Genomic DNA, 10,378 nt, shown 5'->3' with positions numbered 1-10,378 from the left:
TTAGCAAATAACATAATTCACTAATTCGATCTACATAATCTAAGTTTTCATGTAATTAGAGCAAATCCACTTACCGTCTACGACACTCAACCCGTTGACGTTTCTCAACTCGATCTCCATAGTTACATAAACAAATCATCTATTTTATTGGCAACGCTTTAAGTTACATCCAATTTCAGTACTAAACCCAAAAAATAGACAAAAAAGCACACAAATTCAAGCTACATTATATAAGTCTCCAAGCAATTAAACTTACCATTTCATTTGTAATGCAACTAACACGTTGACGTTTCTCGACTTTCAAACAATTCCCTTTTGTTTTTCGTATGTCACTTACGAATCACGGATGCCCCGATTACTTTGCATCAATTTTAATGTAATTAGCAAATAACATAATGCACTAATTCGATATTCAAAACACTAATTCGATCTACATAATTTAAGTTTTTATGTAATTAGAGCAAATCCACATACCGTTTACGACACGCAACCGACTCAACCCGTTGACGTTTCTCGACTCAATCTCCATAGTTACATAAACAAATCATTTATTTTAATGGCAACGTTTTAAGTTATATCTAATTTCAGTCCTAAACCCAAAAACAGACAAAAAAGCACACAAATTCAAGCTAGATTATATAAGTCTCTAAGCAATTAAACTTACTATTTCATTTTGTTTTCGTATGTCACTTACGAATCACGGATGACCCGATTACTTTGCATCAATTTTTATGTAATTAGCAAATAACACAAAAACAAATCTACTCTCATTATAGCTGAATTTATTATTTGTGCAGACATAATGCATCAACGAAATGAGCAGTTCGATTTGAAGGGCTTCAACTTCAAACGACATCAAAAGCTCCCCTTTCGTTAATTGTACAAAATTAAAAAAAAAGAACATAACATAATTAAATCTCAACTAAGTTTGAGTCTTTTTATTGTAATTTTATTTGAAACAAAAATACAATCTATTTCTTGAATTTTTTTCTCCTTTATTTATGTGCGAACGATGATAATAATAAAAATAGGGTGTTAATGGGATCAATTGATTTACGCGTTTCCAATTTTACGAGGATTCGAAATAAAGTTTTTAGTGGGGAATCGTGTGGAAGAGAGAAATAATGGAGATCGTAAACTATTTTCTCGAAACGACGCACTCTTTGACGAAGTGTAAAAATCTCCGCGTAAAGTTTACGACCTTTCTCCCCCAATAATTACGTTCGTAAAAACGAAAATAATAAAAAAAATTGGATTAGTTCAAAATGTTTTGGGTCGTACAACAAACGTGACAATTGTCAACAGAAGTCATGTTGTTTCATTGACAATCGCAATAAAAATTGACAACAATGTTGATTTATGTTTTCTAACCTTTGAATTTGTTTAGTACTTCTACCCTAATAAATAAAAATGAATTAAAATATTACAATTTGTGTTTTGTTTTAATTTGATTTTTTTCGAACGCCAATAAATAAATTAATTAACAAATGAAAAATAAATATTTTTCATTTCCTGTCATCTTTGACAGCAATTGTCAAATCCATGACATGTCAGAGTTTGTTTCATTATTTAAAGACGACTACTTGATTGTTTTTAGGTATATATTTGTCGCAATTACATAGAAACCATTGATGGAAATCTTTTTTTTTTTCTCTTTTGTTGCAATTGGAAGGTGTCTTCAGGATCGAAGAAGAGAGAGGAGGATCTTTCTTTTCACACGACATTTGCACCGTGTAATTGTTGTCAGATGATCCCGGGGAGCGCGAAATTTCCGCAGCCGTAAATATCAATATTTGGCATGTTTACGGAGCTGAAAATTTAACGCCGAATTACGCTTTTTAAACGAATGTAAAGGGAAGATTCACACAAATCGATGATGTCTTTGCGGTCCCAAGTAAATAGGCTAGCAGAATCTGCACCTTTCCGCCTCAAAATCAGTACTAAAAGACGGGAGTGTGAAAGCGAAGGTAGGTAGACAAAAACGAAGCAGAGTTCGAAATGAATAAAATTAGAATAAATCTGCTCGTAGTCTTTTGGGGTCGCAACTACTTTCCATTGATTTATAGTTTGTGTATGTGCGTGTTATGGGAAGTACTGCAGGATTATTAAATGCAAATCCAGGGGCTACAGTCTGAATGCGCCGTAATTAGGCCCTCCTGTGGCGGCCTACAATTCTTAAATAATAAGTAGAGTAAAAGAATTACGTAGTCTTAATAAGGCGTAACCGCCCGTCCCCAAAAGAGGAGAAGAAGTGCACGTCAATTACGTGCAATTGTCATAGGAAAACTCGTAAAGAAGAAGCGAAGAATAGAAAAGACAAGGTTTAGCGTTTGTAAACACGGGGAAGAATGTGTATAGAAAGGGTCGCTAATCCTCTTCAAACCCTTCACTAATTACTGAGATAAAGTCTCTAAAGAAGAAAAAAATGTTAAACTTTTGCTTAATAAATTATATGTTTTTTTTTTTCTGTTGCTATAGGTAATTGCAGATTTTATGTAATTCCTATAGAGACGTCAAAAAATAATAATTTCATATCTTTCGCGGCAGATGGAAAAACCGCAAAGTGTATTTGACCATCTGTCGATCGTGGTGTGCCGTACGCGACTATTCATCCACTGGTTACCCCGTTTACGTAACCCAATTTAGGTAATAACTTTGGTCACGGTGCTCCCTACTATTTTTTTTTGTTTGTTTTTTTTTGGATACATTTTTGTCGTTTGTTTTTGTTCTCGGTATATTCGTGTGTGGACATCGAAACCCGTCATTACCAATCGCGGATCGCTTCATTATCGTCGTCCACCCACATCGTTTGTCGTGTGCAATATGGTTTCGTTTCGTTTTGTGCAATTAGATGCACGCGGTACGCAATTAAACTTATTATAAAATTACTATCAGTTATTTTTTTTTTATTGTTGTTGTTGCATATTTGCGCGACATATTTCATTTCCGTTGATCGCAATCGCGCATCTCCTGACAATTGTTTTGAACGTTTCCATGGAAACAATTAATGTTTGTTATGAATGCAATTGTTATATCGAGTTGCAGTTGAATTTAATTCAATTGTTTTAGAAATTATTGAAACAAAAAAATAACTAACTACACTAGGTCCTCTTTTTATGCGGTTTTTATTTCAAGAAGCATTTTTTTAAATAACTATTTTAATCCATTTTGACACCAATTGACAAACCATTTCATCGAAAAAGATGATAATTCTGAACGAGCAAGTTTCAACGCGAGCTTCAGAATTTCATTTCTGGATATCAGGAATTGTACAAAAAAAACTAGCAAATCCATCGCAAAGTTTAATCACTGATTATATTGTCAAAGGGAAAAAATCAACATCCGAAGTTGAGACTAATTTTACTTGTGAAGAATCATTATTTTCAGAACATAGATCTGATATGCTGACTATCTCTTCTAGTGATGAAAGTGATTTCGAACCAGTTCGCAAATTATGCCGAACATTCTCATATAACTCATATAATTCTAAAAAAAATGTTAAGAAAGACTTTCATAAAAAAAAAATTGTAAAATTTTTCCGTATAAATTAAATAAATCCTTATGTTAAGATTATATTTTTCTGAAATTTAACAAACTTGTTTATGATTGTTAACGTTTTTATAAAATTATGAATAAACATTTCAGAAAGAAAGAATATAGTAAGACTAATGATTTTTCTGAAAATTAATAAACCCTTTTTTATGCGATTTTCGGTATATTGTAACTCATTGATTTAGTTTTATGCGGTTTTAAAAAATTATGGAACGTATCCTTTATTTTTATACATGTGTCTAGTCCTTTTTTGTGCATATAAAAGGGAACCAAGTGTATATAACCTAATTAGTCTACTAAGTAAATGATCACATTAAGGGGGTGATCATTATTACTAAATGACGAATTTATGTTGTCTTTGTGGCTATATAATAAAATAAAAGAAGTATAATATAATTATCCCAAATGTTTTCATCGGTCCAGCGATTTTCGTGGGGTTGCTTAAACGTTTGGCTGGCCACCACCACCACCGCCAACTTCGTTCATCAGTGCAAAGAAAAAAAGAGTGCACGTATCGAAGAAACTATTAACTTCCTTACTTCCCTTATTCTTAGTCACGGAAGGGTGGTTTTTATGGACACACACGTATACATAAAAACCCACCACGAATCCACTAAAAGTGTATGAAATTTCTTTAATACTAATAACAGTTAGTTATTATGAATGTGCCGACGATGTGGGAAAGTTCTTATTTATCGGGTGTCATAAATACTGATCAAGGACACGCATTTTTTTTTTCAGACCTTCTTTTGTCTGCGACAACTTCCTTCCGTTCCATATCGACATATATATGTAAGAAAGGGGAGAAGGAAAGGAAGGGAATTGATTGAGCACAAACAGACGATAAAATGTACCCGATATCTTCGATCCATTTATCAAATAATTTATTATCCATTTTAAATGCACTTAGAAGAAGGGCTACAAGCTAATAATAATAAAAATATAACCCTAAATGACATTTATTGTTACCATGGAAATCATCTTAATTTTTGTTTCTTCTTTGGTGAATCAAAGCAATTGCGATCATTTGACATTTATCGGTTTCATCAATTTGTTACCATGGAAATAATATTAATTATCATTTTGCACATTTAATTACATAATTAGACGTCAATCAAGCAATAACTCTAAATATTGACATTCACGAAGTATGACATTTGTTGATTCAAATAAAATTATGTTACCATTTTTTAAAATTTTCAATTAGAAATTATTCAATCTATAAGCAAAGATTTATATTAAAGTATCAACCGTTTGAAACTATCTTCTATCATTTTGAAGAAAATAAAACAAAAACAAAAACACATTTATTGTTACCATGGAAACCATCTTAATTTTTGTTTCTTCTTTAGTAAATTGAAGCAATTGCGATCATTTGACATTTATCGGTTTCATCAATTGTTACCATGGAAATAATATTAATTATCATTTTGCACATTAGACTAATTACATAATCAGACGTCAATTAAGCAATCACTCTAAATATTCACATTCACGAAGTATGACTTTTGTTGATTGAAATTTTATTTTATATTTATTTTATTTTTTTCGGGACCGAAGGAAGAACAGTTGATCTTTTGTTTTTTACTTGGAAAAACTGATTCGGTTCCCTTTGGCCAAATGTACTCATTGTAAATTTATTTTATTTTCTTTGTTTCTGTTCTTTTGGTCAATAAACTTGATTATTATTATTATTATAAATAAAATTATGTTACAATTTTTTAAAATTTTCAATTAATCTATAAACAAAAATAGTGAAATGTTAATTATTTATTATTGTTGTTATGGATACCAAAATGTATTTTATTTACTGCGAATCTGTTATCGTCGCTCCGGAGATGAAAACATCTGCGAAAGAGAACGCAAGCTGCTCTTCTATTGTCGTCAGAATTGCGTTAATCGAAGGAAATTACGTAAGTTATGGTTTCTTTCTTTTTTTTGGTCCGTTTGGAGTTCGAGGTAGAGAATCTGGGGCGTTTCGGTTGGAAACTGTAACGAAATTAGAATTTCAATGGGACGCGCTCACATACGTAAGTACACACAAAAATCGTTCTTCCTTTTCTCCCATACGGAAACGAACGATGATGATGATGATTTCCCCTCAAAAGGTGAGAAAGAAAGAAGTTTGTATAAAAGGTGAACGATATTCGGGGTTCTCGAAGGTAAAGGAAAAATCTGCTCCAAATTTCTTTGTCCCGGGCCGCAATTTTATCCGGCTTTCAACACAAAACTTCTTCGCATGGGTATGCAGTGTGTGTGTGTGTGTGCATGTGCGTTATGGCAAATCAATATAAAAACACCTGGACCCGGGGTTCTCGGTTCTCTTTCTTGCGTAACAGACTGGCTTTCATTGCAAGTCTGCAGTTCTCTCATTGTGAGGATGCGGATGAAAGGGATGCTCGTACCAGAACGAGATTTCCCTTGCCCAAGAACAGAAGATTCGTATTAAAGGTATAAGGGAGTGCACTGCAAAGTAATCGTGGTATAGGAGAAGAGGAGAGGCGAGCGTAAGAAAAGGTTCATGGTATATCTTTGTCAGGAGGTTTCCTTTCAGTAAACGAAAAAAATAATAATAAAAAGGGAGGAACTATGACGACTAAGACGAAGGAGAGAGAAAGAGTGGCAGCAAGCACGCGCCGTTACGTTTCCGTGTACCTTTCGTACCTTCTATTACATATCATTAACAACGCACTTCCATCCAGATTAAATTGAGAGCACTGTGAATTCCCAAACAATCTTCAATCTAAAACTATTAACAACTCTTTTGCGAACGATTAAATCGTATGCAAATGCAAATAGAATCGATGATTATCGCGCAACAACAGCAAGAGATCCATCAAAGTTGATTTAGAAAAGAGCAAGCAAGCTGCGAAAAGTGCAACGCGTCAGGTCTTGCGGAGATCTTCAAGATTGGCAACACACTTTGCACACCCTCATTCTTAGCACGATCCTATCATCTCCACCTTCACAACAACCGAAAAGAAAGAAAGAAAGTCCATTAATCATTAAGTCAAAAGAGAAAACCTGCAAAATAAAAGAGAGCTTTGTTTTCACCTTTCCTTACATATCGAAGATCTCTTAATCTCATATTCAATGCTTTCCGAAAATCAGTCAATTATCTTTCTTACGTATTTGTTCTGTTTAGTTCAATTCTCGAAATCGTTTTCAGTCTCTTAAACTTTAACAAAATCTAATTTAAACATATTGTATTGTAACATGAACCTCATTTCCATAACAAGTCATAACAATGTTTTAATCTTTAAGAATTAACGAAATCTAATTTAGCTTAATAAAATTAATTAAAGTTTTATTGTTTCGAATGCAATAAAAATCGGGGGTAACATATGTTTTTCGTGTTTTGTTTCAGCGAGCACACGGTGTGCACTGTATCTCATTTCCATGGCAACTCATTGAAATCCGTTGAAACGTTTACAGATAGTATCCATGACGACAGATGTGTCAGCAAAAGTGTATGCAAATGAGCAGCACCGGCAGTAATATTGGTTGTAATAGTAAAGGAACGACAGTTTTTTTTCATTTCTATCATTTTATGTCCTGAGATCTCAGAAACGAAAATATAAGTAGTACAACCGATTATCTTTTGTTTACCCCTTTCGTGGCTCGCTTATTTTACGCTCCACGAAAGAATGATTACGTTTTTTGAAGTGGATGCAAAGAGAGAAAGAGTTATTAGTTTGCACGACATCCTGAAACGAAGTGAAAACAAAAGGAAAGGAAAGAAAAAGGAAGCAAACGACGTAATTGCCTTTGATTTCCTACGATGATAAAGGAAAGTTCGGGAATCCTTGCGCGTAGAAGTAGAAAGAAATGAAGGAGCCCTTTTTCCGCGCGTTCTCACGCCAATTCCGTCTTCCTCGAGCGCATTCCCGTAATTTACGTAAAGTAATTGGGTCTCTCTCTCTCTCTTTCACTCATTCACTCAGTTGCACGCCTCTCCATTGAAGCGCAAATTTAAGGGACGACATGAAAACAGAGAGAAAGATTGAAAGAAACTGCGCAGAAAGTAACATCGAAAGAAAGAAAGAAACGACGACTGCAAATCCTGTGCTGAATTTACGAGCGCATCTGCTCCATCCCTCTCACTGTTTCTTGTCTTTCTTTGCATTCTTTTATAATCCGTATGTAATAGAAGAATAAGGAAGATCTCGAGAAGATCCCCCCTGGACTGCTGATCCCAGTCGAACCACGTGCTAATTGTGCATTTTCCATAAAGAAGCTGTCAGAGTGTCAGAGAATTTACCGCATTTTAACTGATTTTCTTCTCTTCACTTTTTCTTCTCTCTTCTTCGAAAACGCGATCAACTATATCAACTCGAAAAGAAATAAAAAAAGGGGAACGGACAAAAGTGGAACAACGGACGTTACAATCAAAGATTCAATTCAATCGTATTGTAAACGTAATAAGATATAAATATTGTGTTTGCAAAATATACTCTGCCTCTCCTCTCTCTCTCTCTCATCCATTCAGTAAATTTCAATCGTAAATAAATATTATAAACCAGTTGAATATTTCTGATTCACATTTCCCATACGTATCGTCTATCTGCCTCGAATTTGGACAATGCGAATTCGATTTAACTTTTATTCTTGTTATAGAAATTACTTTTCTTTCAAATTTGTTCTCCCCAATTCGATTCACATAACTGTTGCTAAAGAAAAGTAATTTATTTCCTATACAACCAACATCTTTGATATTATACAATGACTGTTTTCGATTTACTTTTGAAAAGTCTCATATTTTAGAGAAATTTACATAATTATATTTTGAAGGAAATCAAGTAATCTTTTATTGCAATTATTTTAAATTTAGTTAGGTTAATTAATAACAATCATTTTGATTGAACGTTAGAGAAAACGAATTACAAAAATGCTAATGATTAACTCATTATAGATTTGTTTATTTTATGATTTTGTTGTAATCTCATTTGAATTACTCCCCATTACATAATTGCATCAATTTGAATATTATGTCATTTTGACAGGTGCTGCGAATGTAAATTAGCCAACTTGATTTGACACCCCCGCATCGAGGGTGCGTTATTTATCAACTGTTTCACCATGGTTACAGCATGGGGTGATTGCGTAAATGCATTCGTGCCGTTGTTAATTATCGGAATAATGATTTGAATATGAATGTGCATATGGAATCTTTGATATTATACAATGACTGTTTTCGATTTAGTTTTGAAAAGTCTCATATTTTAGAGAAATTTACATAATTATATTTTGAAGAAAATCAAGTAATCTTTTATTGCAATTATTTTAAATTTGGTTAGGTTAATTAATAACAATCATTTTGATTGAACGATAGAGAAAACGAATTACAAAAATGCTAATGATTAACTCATTATAGATTTGTTAATTTATGATTTCGTTGTAATCTCATTTGAATTACTCCCCTTACTTAATTGCATCAATTATGTCATTTTGACAGGTGCTGCAAATGTAAATTAGCCAACTTGATTTGACACCCCCGCATCGAGGGTGCGTTATTTATCAACTGTTTCACCATGGTTACAGCATGGAGTGATTGCGTAAATGCATTCGTGCCGTTGTTAATTATCGTAATAATAATTCGAATATGGATGTGCATATGGAATGGATGTTGGTGTTGTGTTGGTGCGCTCCGTCGAGTGGTAAAATCAACCGAGAGATCTCTTGGATTTTACCGTTCGTTCGCACGCACAAACAAATTAATTTCGCCGAGTTGAATCACAGCTGCGGCGCATTTGTCCGCACGGATCCTTCCTTGAACGCTCGTTGCATCCATCCATCCATCCTTTCTTCATCCATATGCAGCAGCAGCAGCTTACGTATATATTATATTATGTATTTCTGGAGCGATTTGTCTATGGGAAGAACGCGATCCGTCATTTCGGACGGTCCAAATTATGACAAATCTCGCGCGTCACCAAACTTTGCGCCGATCGAGGATGGCCACGGATTACAGTGGGAGGATGAGGATTATCCGCCTCCCCCACATCTCTTCCATCTCAATCATCATCATCATTATCTCTCTCTCTCTCTTTTCGTTCTATTTTGTATGTGGATTCGAAAAAGAAAGACATCTGATGTACACGGACAGGTGGACCCGCAGCACCTGTCAGCCTCGTGTTAACTATCAGAAGACCCCACACTGAATAAGAAAAAGAGGAACCGGCGCCTCCTACGAAAAAAAAAAAAAAACGATAACCGAGTTGGCGTTGTCTGACTTACAAATTGGAACAGCCATTACGGACTTTGTTAATTGACACATCGTAAAGATTACGACAGCAACCTTCAGATGGATAGTTGCAAAAGGTGTCCACAATCAAAAATCATCTTGATTCTAATGAAAATTAGATTTCATTATGTAACGGCAATTATTAAAATATTTTGCTTTTCTTTATCAATGAATTCCCTTATTTATTTCTTAAAGACTGTCCAGTTGCGAAAGGTGTCCACAATAAAAAAAAATCAATCAAATCATCTTGATTCTAACGAAAATTAGATTTCATTATGTAACAGCAATTATTAAAATATTTGCTTCTCTTTATCAATGAATTCCCTTATTTATTTCTTAAAGACTGTTCCAAATAAACGTCAAATCTTTGACAGATCCTTAAAAGGATGGTTAGTCTTTCTTCTAACCAGACATGATGTAATATTTGCATACAAAGTTGCATTCATGCATTTACTACCTGAAATTATTAATAAACTAATTGTACGTTAATTGTATGAAATTTTCTTCCCCTTTTTTTGCATCACAATCGTAATAATAAGCAGGATTCGGACGTGATAATTACTGCGAATTAAATGTAAATTC

Source organism: Nicrophorus vespilloides, unplaced genomic scaffold, assembly GCF_001412225.1.
Source record: "Nicrophorus vespilloides isolate i.1.1-1 unplaced genomic scaffold, Nicve_v1.0, whole genome shotgun sequence".
Classification (NCBI taxonomy): Eukaryota; Metazoa; Arthropoda; class Insecta; order Coleoptera; family Silphidae; genus Nicrophorus; species Nicrophorus vespilloides.
The sequence above is the reverse complement of the archived record's forward strand: the minus strand, read 5'-3'. Positions refer to the sequence as shown.